This window comes from Monodon monoceros, unplaced genomic scaffold, assembly GCF_005190385.1.
Source record: "Monodon monoceros isolate NGI ecotype Baffin Bay Population unplaced genomic scaffold, NGI_Narwhal_1 Super_Scaffold_13, whole genome shotgun sequence".
Taxonomy (NCBI): Eukaryota; Metazoa; Chordata; class Mammalia; order Artiodactyla; family Monodontidae; genus Monodon; species Monodon monoceros.
Genome location: NW_021703769.1, coordinates 3,988,316 through 4,008,451, shown reverse-complemented (window position 1 = coordinate 4,008,451; position 20,136 = coordinate 3,988,316). Strand labels below are relative to the sequence as shown.

The 20,136-nt window shown below is 42.2% G+C and overlaps 1 protein-coding gene across 4 annotated transcripts in view; it reads left to right on the top strand.

The window, feature by feature from the left end:
* The first annotated feature begins 3,456 nt into the window (after positions 1-3,456).
* The window catches only part of ZNF831 (zinc finger protein 831), a 148,743-nt gene continuing 132,063 nt past the window's right edge, over positions 3,457-20,136 (top strand). For all 4 annotated transcript variants that reach the window (XM_029221261.1, XM_029221256.1, XM_029221259.1 and 1 more), the window contains exon 1: positions 3,457-3,820. The gene's annotated coding sequence lies outside the window, so the exon portion shown is untranslated. The remainder of the gene's footprint in view (positions 3,821-20,136) is intronic.

Sequence of the window (20,136 nt, the reverse complement as noted above, 5' to 3'; positions counted from 1 at the left end):
GTTTTGCTGCCTTTTCTTTCAGCTGCACCTAAGGGCCTTGCTTTAAAGAACAGTCATCACAGACTGCCAATTTTGCCAAATGAGCCTTGCCCTTAACAAGACAGTGAAATACCTTTTTTGTTTGTTTCCTTGGGGAGAAAATGGCCCAGGAAGGCAAGTTCACAGTCATTTGGAAATGACTTTTTTCTGTCTTTGTTGACTCTTGTCACATGCTTAGTGGGCTGGTTATCTGCCGCCTGCTCTGGAGACTTGATTTATATGACAGTGCTCAGAAAAATTGGAAGGGGAGTGGTTATTTATTATCTTGAGATATAATTCACATACCATAAAGTCTTCCTGCTAAAGTCTATGAGTTACTGAGTTTTAGTCTATTCACAAAGTTGTGCACTCATCACTACGATCGAATTCCAGAACATTCCACCACCCTCCAAATAACCTCTGCGCCCACTAGCAGTCACTCCCCTCCCTACCCCCAGCCCTAGGGAACTACAAATCTACCGTCTGTCTCTACAGATTTGCCTGTTCTGAACATTTCACATACGTGGAATCAGACAATATGTGGTCTTTGGTGTCTGTCTGGCTTCTGTCACTCAGCACAGCAGTTCTGGGGTCCATCCACATCTTAGCAGGTGTCAGAACTTCATTCTCTTTTTATTGCCTGATGATATCCATGGCATAGATATGTCACATTTTGTTATATAATCATCCATTGATATATTTATTTTCAATTAACTCCAAAGGATTTATTTATTTATGGCTGCGTTGGGTCTTCATTGCTGCACACGGGCTTTCTCTAGTTGCGGCGAGTGGGGGCTACTCTTTGTTGCGGTGCGCAGGCTTCTCACTGCGGTGGCTTCTCTTGCTGCGGAGCACAGGCTCTAGGCGCACGGTCTTCAGTAGTTGTGGCACCTGGGCTCAGTAGTTGTGGCTCACAGGCTCTAGAGCACAGGCTCAGTAGTTGTGGCACATGGGCTTAGTTGCTCCGCGGCACGTGGAGTCTTCCCGGACCGGGGCTCCCAACTCGTGTGCCCTGCATTGGCAGGCGGATTCTTAACCACTGCGCCACCAGGGAAGCCCCTTTTCTTTTTAAAGTAGCTTTTGTACAGGAAAACTTTCTCATTAACTTATCTTAATGAAGTGCTTTCACACTGTAACTTGAGAGCAAAAAAGGCAAATCAAAGTCCTTTTCAGATATAGAGACAGATTAATTCCTGAGGGCTTCCTTGGTTAAGCCTGGGGAAACGTCTGTCCCAGGTCCCGGAGAGAGGTGACCGGCCCAGCTCAGCCCTTTCTGCATTCCTTTCCATAGCTCTCTGCTTCTGGGAGTTTTACCCTACTCCAGCGGAAGGCTCAGCTCTTCAGCACGAGAGTTTGGCCTTTAGTTGGTACCAGTTCCTATTTCCGGTCTCCTCCTCTCCATCCCCTGGCCCGTGGCTGCCCTGCGGCCCTCTGTCTCCCTTTCAGGGATTGCTGAGCACTCACACGCCTTTGACCTCGGTGCATTTTCAAGCCTCCCCAGCTTGCCTCTTGTTGGTGCTTCTGCCCAGCAAATTCTTATGCATCCTGCAACAGCCAGCCCACCTATTACCTCCAAGAAGTCTCCCCAGACCCTCTTCCCCCGGACTCCCGTGATGCTTTGTTTATATGTTGTGGCCGGGCGTGGTTCTATGATAGTTAGCAATGGGGGAGGTGTAGGTAAATAAATTGGAACGGATGCTGGTGTCGGTGCTGGGTTCTGGGGTGGGTGTCGGAGGGTCCCTGGGGAGGGGAAGGGACATGGGAGGTGTGGTCATGCGACCCTGTTGAGGCGTTGCCTCTGGCTCTGTGTCTGTCTCTTTCCCAATCTTACCTGCACGCGACCTGTGTGTGACCTCTTGCACGCCTGGTGGCTCAGACAGCCAGGGAGGTGCCTGAGCATTGATGCGGGGTGTGTGTGGGGTGGAAGCCATGTGAATCCGCATGATTTTGTTCTTCCAAAGACCAGCTCGCTCAGCCAGATAAGATTCCGATTCCTCCCCAAACCCAATCTAGCTCAACAGGAGGCTTAGATACATGACCAGCTGGATGTTATTGATGGCAAAGTGGGGTAAGGAAGCACTCCTCTCCCCAGTGGAAATAAATGGCATATTTTAAAGCAACAGGAAACTGGCCTAAACAAGTTAACGCACCACCGGTCTACACGGCCAGTTTTGCATCTGGTCTGCCCTGCGTCACCCCCAAACGTATTTCTTTTCATTCTTTCATATTCTGGCTTAGAGATTCCTTTTTTTTTTTGACAATACCAATAGCTGCAATATTTTATTTTATTTTATTTATTTATTTTTAAGAGCTCAGATTATCTTTTTTATTGAGATGTAATTCACATATAACATTATATTATTTTTATAAAGATTCAGTATCTGTATACATTGCCACATGTATAATGATCTCCACAATAAGTAGCCACAATATTTTAAAATTGAAGTATAGTTGATTTACAATGTTGCATTAGTTTCAGGTATACAGCTAAGTGATTCAGTTTTTTATACTTATGTTTGTATATATGTATTCTTTTTCAAATTCTTTTCCGTTATAGGTTATTACTAGATATTGAATATAGTTCTCTGTGCTATGCAGTAGGTCCTTGTCATTTGTTTTATATACATTGGTGTATATCTGTTAATCCCAAACTCCTAATTTATCCCTCCTTACCCTTTCCCCTTTGGTAACCATAAGTTTGTTTTCTATGTGGCTTAGAGATTCAGTTTGCCTCTCAACCTCCACCACTGAGAATAATTATTTTTATTTATGTATTGAATTCTGATATATTGTATTTTTACATGTTTATGGATTGTACTTACTGTACTTTTTCACGTTCCATCACTCCTGTGTTTGCTCCTTCCAAAGTCAGAGAGAGCAGGGCAGGAACTAGGGTGGGGAGACAGAGGACTTACCATGGATGCAGAATTTAGGGGCACCCCAAACTGAGTCATCAAGACAATATTTTCGTGCAATATCTTGAAAATAAAAATTAATGCAAACTATTCCATATTGAACAAAATATTGACATTTTAAATAAAGACGGCATCACAGAGATCCTTGTGAGGCTTCTCACCATCATCACCTGCAGTGGAAATGCTCGATCTGGGCCCTCGGGAACCTCCAGCGTTAATACGTGAAGAGGCTCTGCTGGTGCTTATTCCAACCACATCTCCAGGAAAATGACCAAACTGGCTCTAATTCTTACCAGCCTCCACAGAATAACCATATCTCTGATGCACTGGGTGCCATACCTTCATTTCCCAGCAGCAGGCTCGGTGGCCGGGTTGCTAGATCAATAGTCACAATTACTAAAGGCCTCAGCTGAGCTCTATTTTCTTCCCCCCTCTGCGGCTCTTTCTTCCTGTTTTCTAAGCGTTGCTACTGTGACATTAAGTGATGTATAGAAAAGAATTGACTTCCTGTTTCTGAGCCAGCCCAAGTTTCGTCTCTGCTTGCATCTCCTCCAGGTGGTTCAAAATGGTGCTTTTCTCAGTTAAACCCGGCGTTGACTCAAAGGCCAAGCCATGGGAGGCCATCCTCTTTTATTTTATTTTCTAAGATGCAGGGAGGATGCCTCTGTCCTCTGAGATGCTGCCTGCAGAGTAGGGACCGGAGAGGATGCCTGAGACGGCCGTCTCAGCAAAGAGAGTGGGAGGAGGGCTGGGCCAGTGCCTCTCTGCTCTGGGGCGCCTGCCCACTTGTCTTTTCTGGGGCTATGGATGTCTCCCCAGTTTCAGGCCAGGTCATTCGTGTTTGAATCGGAGCACCACTGGCTGCAAGTACATCTCTCTTCATCAAGGTATGTAACATACTCCACAAGATAAGTCTATAGAAGGTCCTAGTTAAAAAAAAAAAACTCTTTTTTACGTTGTGCTCTTAATGATATATTTACCTTCAAGCACGCAGTTAAAAAGAAAATGCTACGTAAAACTGGGCCTGACCCAGTTCAGTAGTTGTCTTGTGTGCCTGTCACAACTGTTATTTTTGTCGGAATATTTACTGCAAATCATAATGGCTGTCAGAAACTGAGTCCACAATCCGTGTTCTACGGAACACAGAACAACCTATAAGGAAATTCGTTGCTTTATAAGCAGTTCTTTTTTTTTTTCAATGATGGACCTAATTAAACTGAAGGTGTGAATTGGTTAGAAACATCAGTTCTATTAGCCCAAGGGTTAGAAAAATAAAACATACAGTATAATCTAAATATCAAGGTATTTGATAGCGACACTATTTTTAGCATTTCTACTGATCAACCACCCAAGGGTAGCATTTTTCAACGAGATTTACAAGGGACCCTGGACCCTGGACCACGTATTTATACATATATTTGGCTTCCCTTCATCCAGAATAGCTAAGAGCTGGAGGGTCTGTCAGATAAGCCCTGGGGCCCATATTCTGAGAGGTGGCTGGCTCCTCTGTTCCCGTAGCAAATCTTTCTGTGAGAATGGAAGCAGAGATGTTATCTGCCAGAATGCAAGGGGAGACAGGATGCAACTAAGAAAACCGATAACGTCAGCTGACTGGGAAAAGCAGAATAAACGTCAGGGCCGGTTTAAAATAATGTGCTTGTTAACTACCCTAATTCTATTGCCCCAGCTAAGGGCAAGCTTTAAGGATCACAAGACTGATATCCATCAGAGCAAGTGTTTAGCTTCTGCAGAAGGCTTGGGGGCTGTGGGAAGATTTTGAGAAGCCAAGAGATGAAGGGTTGCTTCCTCAGTTTTACTTTGACCAGGAAGTCGGGGGAGGGGAACCTCCCAAAACCTAAATAATCGCTGCCTAGTTGCCGAGAGGAAATGAGGCCACCAGGAGGGACAAACGGGTATCAGCCAGAGGCCTTTCTCGTGGTAGAAACCACAAGCATGTATGCAGAGAACCAAGATAGTGGAAGGAGGTGGGGAGGTCTGTGTGTGATTAAGGGGGAAAATCCCAACGTGGAATGCCTACCACCCATACATTCACTGGTTGTCTAGTCCTTTGAACAAGTGGACATGAGCCCCACCCTTTAAAGAAGGAAAACATGGCTTGAGAGTCACGGTGACTTATTCAAAGTCATAGAGTTTGGGAATTCCCTGGTGCACCAGTGGTTAGGACACGGGGCTTTCACTGCTGTGGGCCGGGGTTCAATCCCTGGTTGGGGAACCAAGATCCTGCAAGCCACGCAGCGTGGCCAAAAAAAAAAATGATGTTTTACATTACTTTAAAAAATAATTTACAAAGTCATAGAGTTTGAAAGGAGCAGAGCACAGGTTCAAAGACAGGTGTCGTCTCCGAGGTCTGGGTATTCCATCCTTCTGGGTGTGGCTCGGCAGGGATGGTTGAATGGTTGATGATGTGAATGGTTGCGTTCAGGAATCTCTGCAGAGTCCGCTGGGGGCATCCGTAGGCAACCTTCTCCCTGCTTTGACTTGCAACCAAGTGAGAGGTCTTTGAGGGTCTTCATTGCTATCGTTGTATTTTCATTATGATTATTTGCATTCATACAATGGCGGAGCCTCTCCATATATGGCGGTGATGTCAAATGTCCTCTGATATAAGGGTACCTGAGGACAAGTGAGTGGACCCAAAGAAAACAAAGCCAAGGAAAATGATGTGTGTTGAGTCAGTGTTTCTCCAAGGGCAGCCCAGGCCTAGGGACGTGGTTTTAGGTCAACTCTAGATGCTGCAGTAAATAACATGGACTCACACACTGTGAAGGTTGTTTCCTGTTTCAGTGCCCTCTCTTTTTATTTATTTATTTACTATTTATTAGGCTTTTTTGTTTTGAGATAATTGTAGATTCACATGCAGTTGTAAGAAATAATCCAGAGAGAGCCCATGTACCTTTTACCCAGTCCCCCCCCACCATGGTAACATCTTGCAAATCACAACCTGCATATTGATATAGTCGAGATACAAACTATTTCCATCACCACAGGGATCTCTCATGGCCACACCCACTTCCCTTCTGCTCTCTTCCTCTCAACCCCTGGTAACCTTTCATCTGTTCTCCAGTTCCATAATTTGTCATTTCAAGAATGTTATATAAATGAAAAAATAGAACTACCATATGACCCAGCCATTCTACCCCTGGGTATATATTTGAAAGAAACAAAAACACTAATTCTAAAAGATCCACACAGCCCAGTGTTCATAGCAGCGTTATTTACAATTGCCAAGACATGGAAGCAACCTAAATGTCCATCAATGGACATTGGATGAATGGATAAAGAAGATGTGGTACATATATATACAATGGAATATTACTCAGCCATAAAAATAATGAAATTTTGCCATTGGCAGCAACATGGATGGGCTTGGAGGGCATTATGTTGAGTGAAATGTCAGACAGAGAAAGACATAGTGTATAATGTCATGTATATGTGGAACCTAAAAACTACAACAAACTAGTGAATAAAACAAAAAAGAAGCAGACTCACAGATACAGGGAACAAACTAGTGGTTACCAGTGGGGAGAGGGAAGGGGGAGGGGCAATAGAGGGGGAGGGGATTAAGAGGTACAAACGATTGGGTATAAAATAAGCTACAAGGATATATTGTACAACACGGGAATATAACCAATATTTTATAATAACTAAATGAAGTATAACCTTCAAAAAAAATCACTGTATTGTACACCTGTAATTTATATATAAGGTTATACATCAACTACATGTCAATAAAAAAATGGAAAAAGTAAAATAAAATCTAGAAAAAAAGAAGAATGTTATATAAATGAAATTACAGTGTGTGGCCTTTGCGTCTGGATTTTTTCATGCAGCATAATTCTCTGGAGATTCATCAACATTGTTCACTCCTTTGGATTGCTGAGTATATTCTATAATATAGATGTTCCACAGCTGGTTTAACTATTTATCTGTTGAAGGACATCAGGGCTGATTCCAATTTTCAGCTATTACACATAAAGCTACCATGAACATTTGTGTACAGGCTCTTGTGTGAACTTAAGTTTTCATTGCTCTGGAATAAAAGGCCAGGAGTGTAATTCCTGGGTCGAATTGTAGTGGTATGCTTAATTTTTTTTTTTTTTTTAAAGAAACTGCCTAACTTTTTTCCAGAGTGGCCTTTCCACTTCATATCCGCACCAGCTAATCATCTCATATTTCCACATCCTCGCCTGCTCTTGGTGTTATCACTGTTTTTCATTTCCGCCATCCTGATGGGTGTGCAGTGACAGCTCGCTGTGGTTTTCATTTGCATTTCTCTGATGGTTAATGGTGCTGAACGCCTTTTCATGTGCTTGTTTCCATCTGTATATCTTTGGCGACGTGTCTCTTCATGTTTTTGCTCATTTTCTGATTGGATTGTTGTTGAATTTTTTTAATTTAATTTTTATTTTATATTGGAGTATAGTTTGAATTTTTTTTAATGTTAAGTTTTCATACTCTAGATCCGAGTCCCTGGTCAGATATATGGTTTACGAATATTTTCTCCTGGTCTGTAGCGGGTGTTTTCACCCTCTTCAAAGCAGGGGCTCTTGTAGAGCAAATATTTTTAATTTTGATGGGGTCCAGTTTATACATTTTTCTTCCTATGGCACATGCTTTTGGCATCAAGTCTGAGAACTCTTTCCGATGCCCTGGATTCTGAAGATTTTCTCCTATTTTTTTTTTTTTTCTAGAGCTTTACAGTTTTACAGTTTCCACTTAAGCTTGTTTCACATTTAGAGTTAATGTTTGTATAAGTAAGGTGTGAGGTTTAGTTGAGGTTATTCTTTCTGTCTATGTATGTCAATTACTCCAGCACCATTTGTTGAAAAGGTTACCCTCCCTCCACCAGATTGCTTTTGAACCTTTGTTAAAAATCTGTTTTTTGTGTGAGTCTTTTTCTGTTTTTTAAAACAGTTCTGTTCAATTGATCTATGTGTCTGTTCCTCTGCTGATACGACACTGTCTTCATTACTGTAGCTCTGTAATGAGTTTTCAAATTTATTGAAAATTTAGACTGATGCCTCCCATTTTATTATGCTTTTTCAAAACTGATTTATTCTAGTCCCTTTTCCTTTCTCTATAAATTTTCGAATAATCTTGTCTATGCCCACCAAAAAAATCTTACTGGGATTTTGATAGGAATTGAATTAAACCTGTAGATCAATTTGGGGAGAACTGACATCTTTACTATGTTCAGTCTTCCAATCCATGAACATAATCTACCTCTTATTTATTTAGATTTTCTTTGAGTTTTTCATCAGTATTTTGTAAATAGGTCCTGGGTATGTTTTGTTAGTTTTACACTTAAGTATTTCAATTTCTTGAGTGATTACAAATGGTATTGCATTTAAAATTGGGGTTTCCAACTGTTCATTGCTAGTATATATAAGTAGGATTGATTTTTGTATCTCAAGACTTTGCTGAACTTGCCTATTAGTTCTAGAAAAAAATTTTTTTTCCTTGGGATTTTCTACGTAGACAATCATGTCATCTGCAATTAGGGACAGGTTTTATCTCCTCCTCTCTTGTCTGTATGTCCTTTACTGCCTTTCTTGCTTTGTCGCACTGGCTGGAATTTGCATATCTATGTTATGTGAAAGGGCTGGGTTGCATCTCTGTCTCATTCCTGATCTTTGGGAGGAAGTATTCAGTTTTCTGCCGTAAAGGGTAACGTTTTTAGATGCACTTCATCAAGTCGAGAAGCTTTCCCTCTATTTCTATTTTTTCCTTTTTTTAAAAAAATTAATTTATTATTTATTAATTTTATTTATTTATTTTGGCTGTGTTGGGTCTCAGTTGCGGCATGTGGGATCTTTCGTTGTGGTGCATGGGCTTCTCTCTAGTTGTGGCATGTGGGTTTTCTCTCTCTAGTTGTGGCACACGGGCTCCAGAGCACGTGGGCTCTGTAGTTTGTGGCACGCGGGCTCTCTAGTTGAGGCGCATGAGCTCAGTAGTTGTGACCTGGGTTTAGTTTCCCCACGGCATGTGGGATCTTACTTCCCTGACCAGGGATTGAACCCGTGTCCCCTGCATTGTAAGGCAGATTCTTTACCACTGGACCACCAGGCAAGTCCCTTTCCTATTTTCTGAGAGATTTTATCATGAATGGGTGTTGACTTGTATCAAGAGCTTTTTCTCCAGCAATTGATAAATCATGTGATTTTTTTTCTTTGCCCTGTAAACATGGTGGATTACACTGTTGCGGCCCTGGGGCCCTGGGTCATGATGTGTAATTCTTTCTATATTGTAGAATCTATTTGCTGACATTTTGTGAAGGATTTTGCATCTATATTCATGAAGAGATAGTGCTCTGTAGTTTGTTTGTTTGTTTTTTGGGACTGTCTTTGTCTGGTTTTGGTTTTACGGTAATACCTAGTTTCATGAAATTAATGGGGAAATGCTCTCTCCTCTTCTGTTTCCTGGAAGAAGTTTTGTAGAACTGTTGTTAATTTTTCTTTAAACTCTAGGCAGAATTCTTCGGGTCCATTAGGACCTCAAGACTGCTTTTGGGGGAGTTTTAAAATTACAAATTTTGTCTGCTTAGTAGTTACATTGCTATTCAAATGATCTGTTTCGTATCTGGTGAATTTTGCTAATTTGTGCTTTTTGAGAAGTTGGTCCATTTTATTTAAGTTATTGAATGTATATGGATAGAGTTATTCATGATATCCCTGTGCTGTCCTTTTGATACTTACAGGGTCGGTCATGATATTCTGTTTCATTCCTGGTGTTGGTAATTTGTGTCTTCTCTCCTTTTTCCTTTCTAAATCTTGGTAGAGATTCTAAAGATCAGTTTTATTTATTTATTTATTAACATCTTTATTGGAGTATAATTGCTTTGCAATGGTGTGCTTTACAACAAAATGAATCAGTTATATATATATATACACATATGTTCCCATATCTCTTCCCTCTTGCGTCTCCCTCCCTCCCACCCTCCCTATCCCACCCCTCCAGGTGGTCACAAAGCACCGAGCTGATCTCCCTGTGCTATGCAGCTGCTTCCCACTAGCTATCTACCTTACGTTTGGTAGTGTATATATGTCCATGCCTCTCTCTCACTTTGTCACAGCTTACCCTTCCCCCTCCCCATATCCTCAAGTCCATTCTCTAGTAGGTCTGTGTCTTTATTCCTGTTTTACCCCTAGGTTCTTCATGACATTTTTTTTTCTTAAATTCCATATATATGTGTTAGCATATGGTATTTGTCTCTTTCTTTCAGACTTACTTCACTCTGTATGACAGACTCTAGGTCTATCCACCTCATTACAAATAGCTCAATTTCATTTCTTTTTATGGCGGAGTAATATTCCATTGTATATATGTGCCGCATCTTCTTTATCCATTCATCCGATGATGGACACTTAGGTTGTTTCCATCTCCGGGCTATTGTAAATAGAGCTGCAATGAACATTTTGGTACATGACTCTTTTTGAATTATGGTTTTCTCAGGGTATATGCCCAGTAGTGGGATTGCTGGGTCACATGGTAGTTCTATTTGTAGTTTTTTAAGGAACCTCCATACTGTTCTCCACAGTGGCTGTATCAATTTACATTCCCACCAACAGTGCAAGAGGGTTCCCTTTTCTCCACACCCTCTCCAGCATTTATTGTTTCTAGATTTTTTTGATGGTGGGCATTCTGACTGGTGTGAGATGATACCTCATTGTAGTTTTGATTTGCATTTCTCTAATGATTAGTGATGTTGAGCATTCTTTCATGTGTTTGTTGGCAATCTGTATATCTTCTTTGGAGAAATGTCTATTTAGGTCTTCCGCCCATTTTTGGATTGGGTTGTTTGTTTTTTTGTTATTGAGCTGCATGAGCTGCTTGTAAATTTTGGAGATTAATCCTTTGTCAGTTGCTTCATTTGCAAATATTTTCTTCCATTCTGAGGGTTGTCTTTTGGTCTTGTTTATGGTTTCCTTTGCTGTGCAAAAGCTTTGAAGTTTCATTAGGTCTCATTTGTTTATTTTTGTTTTTATTTCAATTTCTCTAGGAGGTGGGTCAAAAAGGATCTTGCTGTGATTTATGTCATAGAGTGTTCTGCCTGTGTTTTCCTCTAAGAGTTTGATAGTTTCTGGCCTTACATTTAGGTCTTTTATCCATTTTGAGCTTATTTTTGTGTATGGTGTTAGGGAGTGATCTAATCTCATACTTTTACATGTACCTGTCCAGTTTTCACAGCACCACTTACTGAAGAGGCTGTCTTTTCTCTATTGTATATCCTTGCCTCCTTTATCAAAAATAAGGTGACCATATGTGTGTGGGTTTATCTCTGGGCTTTCTATCCTGTTCCATTTATCTATCTTTCTGTTTTTGTGCCAGTACCATACTGTCTTGATTACTGTAGCTTTGTAGTATAGTCTGAAGTCAGGGAGCCTGATACTTCCAGCTCCGTTTTTCATTCTCAAGATTGTTTTGGCTATTTGGGGTCTTTTGTGTTTCCATACAAATTGTGAAATTTTTTGTTCTAGTTCTGTGAAAAATGCCAGTGGTAGTTTGATAGGGATTGCGTTAAACCTGTAGATTGCTTTGGGTAGTAGAGTCATTTCCACAATGTTGATTCTTCCAATCCAAGAACATGGTATATCTCTCCATCTATTTGTATCATCTTTAATTTCTTTCATCAGTGTCTTATAATTTTCCGCATACAGGTCTTTTGTCTCCTTAGGTAGGTTTATTCCTAGATAATTTATTCTTTTTGTTGCAGTGGTAAATGGGAGTGTTTTCTTGATTTCACTTTCAGATTTTTCATCCTTAGTGTATAGGAATGCTAGAGATTTCTGTGCATTAATATTGTATCCTGCTACTTTACCAAATTCATTGATTAGCTCTAGTAGTTTTCTGGTAGCATCTTTAGGATTCTCTATGTATAGTATCATGTCATCTGCAAACAGTGACAGCTTTACTTCTTCTTTTCTGACTTGGATTCCTTTTATTGCCTTTTCTTCTCTGATTGCTGGGGCTAAAACTTCCAAAACTATGTTGAATAAGAGTGGTGAGAGTGGGCAACCTTGTCTTGTTCCTGATCTTAGTGGAAATGCTTTCAGTTTTTCACCATTGAGGACGATGCTGGCTGTGGGTCTGTCATATATGGCCTTTATTATGTTGAGGAAAGTTCCCCCATGCCTACTTTCTGCAGGGTTTTTATCATAAATGGGTGTTGAATTTTGTCGAAAGCTTTCTCTGCATCTATTGAGATGATCATATGGTTTTTCTCCTTCAGTTTGTTAATATGGTGTATCACGTTGATTGATTTGCGTATATTGAAGAATCCTTGGATTCCTGGAATAAACCCCGCTTGATCATGGTGTATGATCCTTTAAATGTGCTGTTGGATTTTGTTTGCTAGTATTTTGTTCAGGATTCTTGCATCTATGTTCATCAGTGATACTGGCCTGTAGTTTTCTTTCTTTGTGACATCCTTGTCTGGTTTTGGTATCACGGTGATGGTGGCCTCGTAGAATGAGTCTGGGAGTGTTCCTCCCTCTGTTATATTTTGGAAGAGTTTGAGAAGGATAGGTGTTATCTCTTCTCTAAATGTTTGATAGAATTCGCCTGTGAAGCCATCTGGTCCTGGGCTTTTGTTTGTTGGAAGATTTTTAATCACAGTTTCAATTTCAGTGCTTGTGATTGGTCTGTTCATATTTTCTCTTTCTTCCTGATTCAGTCTTGGCAGGTTGTTTTGGCAGTTTCTTGGCAGTTTCTAAGAATTTGTCCATTTCTTCCAGGTTGCCCATTTTATTGGCATAGAGTTGCCTGTAGTAATCTCTCATGATCTTTTGTATTTCTGCAGTGTCAGTTGTTACTTCTTTTTCATTTCTAATTCTATTGACTTGAGTCTTCTCCCTTTTTTTCTTGATGAGTCTGGCTAATGGTTTATCAATTTTGTTTATCTTCTCAAAGAACCAGCTTTTAGTTTTATTGATCTTTGCTATCGTTTCCTTCATTTCTTTTTCTTTATTTCTGATCTGATCTTTATGATTTCTTTCCTTCTGCTAACTTTGGGGTTTTTTTGTTCTTCTTTCTCTAATTGCTTTAGGTGTAAGGTTAGGTTGTTTATTCGAGATGTTTCCTGTTCTTACCTGTTTCTTAAGGTAGGATTGTATTGCTATAAACTTCCCTCTTAGAACTGCTTTTGCTGCATCCCATAGATTTTGGGTCGTTGTGTCTCCATTGTCATTTGTTTTTAGGTATTTTTTAATTTCCTCTTTGATTTCTTCAGTGATCACTTCGTTATTAAGTAGTGTATTGTTTAGCCTCCATGTGTTTGTATTTTTTACAGATCTTTTCCTGTAATTGATATCTAGTCTCATAGTGTTGTGGTTGGAAAAGATACTTGATACAATTTCAATTTTCTTAAATTTACCAAGGCTTGATTTGTGACCCAGGATATGATCTATCCTGGAGAATGTTCCATGAGCAGTAGAGAAAAATGTGTATTCTCTTGTTTTTGGATGGAATGTTCTATAAATATCAATTAAGTCCATCTTGTTTAATGTATCATTTAAAGCTTGTGTTTCCTTATTTATTTTCATTTTGGATGATCTGTCCATTGGTGAAAGTGGGATGTTAAAGTCCTCTACTATGAATGTGTTCCTGTTGATTTCCCCTTTTATGGCTGTTAGTATTTGCCTTATGTATTGAGGTGCTCCTATGTTGGGTGCATAAATATTTACAATTGTTTTATCTTCTTCGTGGATCGATCCCTTGATCATTATGTAGTGTCCTTCTTTGTCTCTTCTAATAGTCTTTATTTTAAAGTCTATTTTGTCTGATATGAGAATTGCTACTCCAGCTTTCTTTTGGTTTCCATTTGCATGAAATAATTTTTTCCATCTCCTTACTTTCAGTCTGTATGTGTCTCTAGGTCTGAAGTGGGTCTCTTGTAGACAGCAAATATATGGGTCTTGTTTCTGTATCCATTCAGCCAATCTGTGTCTTTTGGTGGGAGCATTTAGTCCATTTACATTTAAGGTAATTATCGATATGTATGTTCCTATTCCCATTTTGTTAATTGTTGTGGGTTCATTATTTGTAATTGTTGTAGGTCTTTTCCTTCTCTTGTGTTTCTTGCCTAGGCAAGTTCCTTTAGCAGTTGTTGTAGAGCTGGTTTTGTGGTGCTGAACTCTCTCAGCTTTTGCTCGTCAGTAACGGCTTTAATTTCTCCATCAAATCTGAATGAGATCCTTGCTGGGTACAGTAATCTTGGTTGCAGGTTTTTCTCCTTCATCACTTTAAATATGTCCTGCCAGTCCCTTCTGGCTTGCAGAGTTTCTGCTGAAAGATCAGCTGTTAACCTTATGGGGATTCCCTTGGGTGTTATTTGTTGTTTTTCCCTTGCTGCTTTTAATATGTTTTCTTTGTATTTAATTTTTGACAGTTTGACTAATATGTGTCTTGGCGTGTTTCTCCTTGGATTTATCCTGTATGGGACTCTCTGTGCTTCCTGGACTTGATTAACTATTTCCTTTCCCATATTAGGGAAGTTTTCAACTATAATATCTTCAAATATGTTCTCAGTCCCTTTCTTTTTCTCTTCTTCTTCTGGAACCCCTATAATTCGAATGTTGGTGCGTTTAATGTTGTCCCAGAGGTCTCTGAGACTGTCCTTTGTTCTTTTCATTCTTTTTTCTTTATTCTGCTCTGCAGTAGTTATTTCCACTCTTTTATCTTCCAGGTCACTTATCCGTTCTTCTGCCTCAGTTATTCTGCTATTGATCCCATCTAGAGTATTTTTAATTTCACTTATTGTGTTATTCATCGTTGTTTGTTTCATCTTTAGTTCTTCTAGGTCCTTGTTAAATGTTTCTTGCATTTTGTCTATTCTATTTCCAAGATTTTGGGTCATCTTTACTATCATTATTCTGAATTCTTTTTCAGGTAGACTGCCCATTTCCTCTTCATTTGTTAGGTCTGGTGGGTTTTTATATTGTTCCTTCATCTGCTGTGTGTTTGTCTGTCTTTTCATTTTGCTTATCTTACTGTGTTTGGGGTCTCCTTTTTGCAGGCTGCAGGTTCGTAGTTCCCGTTGTTTTTGGTGTCTGTCCCCAGTGGCTAAGGTTGGTTCAGTGGGTTGTGTAGGCTTCCTGGTGGAGGAGACGAGTGCCTGTGTTCTGGTGGATGAGGCTGGATCTTGTCTTTCTGGTGGGCAGGTCCACGTCTGGTGGTGTGTTTTGGGGTGTCTGTGGACTTATTATGATTTTGGGCAGCCTCTCTGCTAATGGGTGGGGTTGTGCTCCTGTCTTACTAGTTGTTTGCCATAGGATGTCCAGCACTGTAGCTTGCTGGTCGTTGAGTGAAGCTGGGTGCTGGTGTTGAGATGGAGATCTCTGGGAGATTTTCACCGTTTGATATTATGTGGAGCTGGGAGGTCTCTTGTTGACCAGTGTCCTGAAGTTGGCTCTCCCACCTCAGAGGCACAGCACTGACTCATGGCTGCAGCACCAAGAGCCTTTCATCCACACGGCTCAGAAGGGAGAAAAAGTAGAAAGAAAGAATTATTAGCAGTAGAAAGAAAGAAAGAAAAAAAGAAAGAAAGAAAGAAAGAAAGAAAGGAGGGTGGGAGGGAGGGAGGGAGGGAGGAAGGAAGGAAGCAAGGAGGGAAGGAAGGAAAAGAAGAAAGAAGATAAAGTAAAATAAAATAAAGTAAGATAAAATATAATAAAGTTATTAAAATAAAAAAATAATTATTAAGAGAGAGAAAAAAAAGGATGGATAGAACCCTGGGACAAATGGTGGAAGCAGAGCTATACAGACAAAATCTCACACAGAAGCATACACATATACACTCTCAAAAAGATGAAAAGGGGAAAAAATCATAAATCTTGCTCCAAAGTCCACCTCCTCAATTTGGGATGATCTGTTGTCTATTCAGGTATTCCACAGGTGCTGGGTACATCAAGTTGATTGTGGAGCTTTAATCCGCTGCTCCTGAGGCTGCTGGGAGGGATTTCCCTTTATCTTCTTTGTTCTCACAGCTCCCGGGGCTCAGTTTTGGATTTGGCCCCGCCTCTGCGTGTAGGTCGCTGGAGGGCGTCTGTTCTTCGCTCAGACAGGACGGGGTTAATGGAGCCGCTGATTCGTGGGCTCTGGCTCACTCAGGCCGGGGGAGGGAGGGGCGGGGAGTGCGGGGCGGGCCTGCGGCGGCAGAGGCCGGCGTGACGTTGCACCAGCCTGAGGCGCGCCGTGCGTTCTCCCGGGGAAGTTGTCCCTGGATCCCGGGGCCCTGGCGGTGGCGGGCTGCACAGGCTCCCCGGAAGGGAGGTGTGGACAGTGACCTGTGCCCGCACACAGGCTTCTTGGTGGCGGCAGCAGCAGCCTTAGAGTCCCATGCCCGTCTCTGGGTTCCCCGCTTTTAGCCGCGGCTCGTGCCTGTCTCTGGAGCTCCTTTAAGCGGCGCTCTTAATCCCCTCTCCTCGCGCACCAGGAAACAAAGAGGCAAGAAAAAGTCTCTTGCCTCTTCGGTAGCTCCAGACTTTTCCCCAGACTCCCTCCCGGCTAGCCGTGGCGCACTAACGCCCTGCAGGCTGTGTTCGAGCCGCCAACCCCAGTCCTCTCCCGGCGCTCCGACCGAAGCCCGAGCCTCAGCTCCCAGCCCCGCCCGCCCCGGCGGGTGAGCAGACAAGCCTCTCGGCTGGTGAGTGCCGGTCAGCACCGATCCTCTGTGTGGGAATCTCTCCGCTTTGCCCTCCGCACCGCTGTGGCTGCGCTCTCCTCCGCGGCCCCGAAGCTTCCCCCCTCCGCCACCCGCAGTCTCTGCCCGCGAAGGGGCTTCTAGTGTGTGGACACTTTTCCTCCTTCACAGCTCCCTCCCACTGGTGCAGGTCCCGTCCCTATTCTTTTGTCTCTGTTTATTCTTTTTTCCTTTGCCCTACCCAGGTATGTGGGAGGTTTCTTGCCTTTTGGAAGGTCTGAGGTCTTCTGCCAGCGTTCAGTAGGTGTTCTGTAGGAGTCGTTCCACGTGTAGATGTATTTCTGGTGTATCTGTGGGGAGGAAGGTGATCTCCGCGTCTTACTCTTCCGCCATCTTCCCGGAAGTCTCTTTATTTATTTAAAAAAATTTAGTTTATTGAAGTATACTTGATTTACAATGTTTTGTTAATTTCTGCTGTACAGAAGTGATTCAGTTATACATATATATATTCTTTTTCATATTCTTTTCCATTATGTTTTATTATAGGTTACTGAATATAGTTCCCTGTGCTATACACTAGGACCTTGTTTGTCCATTCTCCATTTAATAGGTTGCATAAAGATCAATTTTATTGGTATTATTAAAGAACACTCTTTTTTCTTTCACTGACTGTATTATTTTTCTGTTCCAATTTAATTGATTTCTTTCCTTTTCTTTATTATTTCCTTCCTTCTGCTTACTTTGGGTATACTATGCTTTTCTTTTACTAGGTTATGGAGGTAGGAGCTTGGATTATTGATTTGAGACGGTCTTTTCTAGAACAAGCATTTCATGCTATAAATTCCCTCTCACCAGAGCCTTAGCTGCGTCCCACAAAGTCTGAGATGTTCCAGTATCATTTTCATTCATTCTCTGTATTTTTGGGCTCCTTGACACTTCCTCTTTGACCTGTGGGTTATTTAGTAGTTTGCTCTTCAGTTTCCAAGTGTTTGAAGATTTTTCTGTTATTTTTCTGTTACTGGTTTCCAGTTTGATTCTATTACGGTCAGAGAACGCTCTGTGTATGATTTTAATTCTTTACATTTGCTGAGGTTTGTTTTATGAGATACGAGCTATGTTGGTGTAGCGATCTGGGTCCAATCAGGAATTGGAAGCTATGTAGTAGGTTCAACAAGAGAAATTTAAAATAAGAACTATTAACTCTAAAGAGTGACTGTAGAACATGAGAGAACCCTCCATGGTATTCTAGGATTAAGAGGAAGGGCAGACTTGGAAGACAGTCAGAGCTGATTGGAGAAGCTGTGATTTGGCCACCAGATAGCAGAAGAGTTGGCTGGTTTAGCCAGACTGGAGGTTGCTGGGCAAACAACAGGGAATGTTCTGGAGTGCCTGGAGGTCAGGAGGCGTGTCATTGACCACAGGAGACATGTGTGTGCATTGGGACTCTGGACAGAAGTGGGGACAAAGGCCTTTGGAATGCATGGGCCGCATGTCTGGGTTGTGGAGTGACCCTCTGTGGACACGTGACCAATGGCGGGCTGTGTGCCGGCTGCACGGGTCTGCAGAAGGAGCTTCACAGCCATGTGGACCCTCTGGGCCACAGACAGGCTCCGTGAAGTCTAGGTAAGACCTTTGGTTTCTGTGGGGGGGGGGGGGGGGGCAGACAGGGCAGCACCAGGCTGAGGCCGCCAGGTTGCACAGGGAGCATGTTGGGGCCGTGGGTAGGGGTAGGGGGTGTATACATCCTCACACCCATCCCACTGACCATCTCCCTGGCTTCTGCTGGGAATTGCAGGAAGCTCTCCCTCCCAAAGTGTCCTTCCCACATCCTCTATGGGGAAACCTGAGCATTGTGCCCATTCTGAAGGTGAAAAGCGTAACTGAATTGCATTGTTTATTATACGTGCATTTGGAGCCGAGAGGCAATAAACTAACAGCTGACACTCTATCTCTCTGGCTGCTCAGCTTCTGCATGTAGCCTTTTATACACATTGGAACTTCCTGAAAACAAAAAAACAACTGTGTGTTTCCACCCAGCCAGATACATCTCTCCTTACGAATGAAGAAGTTCCCTCTTCTTCACAATGAGAAGCCTCAGTCCTTGTATCCACCATGGGCTCTATTAATGGTCCCTCACATCTAGTCTATGACTCACTGACTATTCTATTCTCTCAAGACTAAGGTGTAAAATTAACCCCCAATAACTCATGTAGAAGTTTAAACATACGAAGAAGGAGAGGGAAGTAGAGAATAACTGGTACGTGTCAATAACTCATTCCTGGAACGTGCGTAGCATCGCACAGAAAGCCCTCCCAGCCTTGTGCCTCTGGAAGTGGACACAGATTCTAGTTCATGTCTATGACTTTCTCCTTCCCTTGCCCTTAGGGCAGAACCTGAGCTGCTCTGGGTTCCTTACCTCTTGGAGTATCTAGTAATCCCTGGAAGGTTTGAGTATTTACTTTGTTCCCCAGATCACAGTCACATAGGTCCCTTTGGGGAAGGCTGTAGGAAGATTGACAGTGTGTCTTTGTGGCAATAGTACAGGGACCTTTATCAAGGGGATCTGGGCTTCCCTTCAATCAGGGGCCTCTGGGTCTATGAACTGATTTAGGTCTGAAAACTGGATGAAGGGCTGTGATTTTTTTTTGGTGACTCAAGTTGGTTTACTAGTGGCCACGTAGAGTTTCTTGTTATGTAGAGCAAGCCATATCCTAGTGGGGTGACCTCTTATTTTACCCCTAGGGACACCATGGTCAATTAGCTACTGCTAAAGATCTCTGCGACCCAAAGAATTCTGACTCCTGGCACCTTCCTATTGCCCTGTGCTCGATGTGCCCACTTTCCCTTTGACAATTAAGTGTTGCCTCTTGGCCTCTGCTCTCCCAGGATTCCCACAGAAATCAGGGAGCCCATCTCAAGGCTGGCAGCCCTTAGTCATACTTGGCCTGAAAAAAGAGCAACCACAGAGGTTTTCAGGGATGCGGGTGTCCCTCACTAAAGTATTTCTCAATGCCCTAGGGAGGAGAGGGCCTTCTGGGTCTTCTTGAGAATTGTAGTTGAGGAGTTGGTGGGTGGGTCTGAATGTTACACGTGGTACATCCAGGCCAGCCTTCCTAGTTATCTGAGCCTTTGAATTCTCACCTCCACATCAGGCCAGAGAAGCGCTGGCATGTTAACCTCATTAAATCTAGGTCACTATGGGGTCCAGGTTTCAGTTAATCAACCAAGTAAGCTGTGAAAACCACATCCCGTTGCTCAACTAATACATTGAATTGAGACTGTCTAATAAGCACCCCTATCAATAAATGTGGCCCGATGGCTGGTGTCCTTTTCTGCCCTCTCTGGTATAACGCCCTTAGAAGCCATTCCCGCACATGCATTCCCTGGTGATATATCTTATTGAGGACCTACAGCTCTTTTGGTGTATAAGCTATTCCCTCTTGAGTCAGAGCCTGTACCTGTCCCCTGAATCAGGCTGACACTTGGCTCTAGTTACGGGTCTAACGGCAAAAGTGGGGGGCTTGTGGTGGGTTCTGAGAAGAG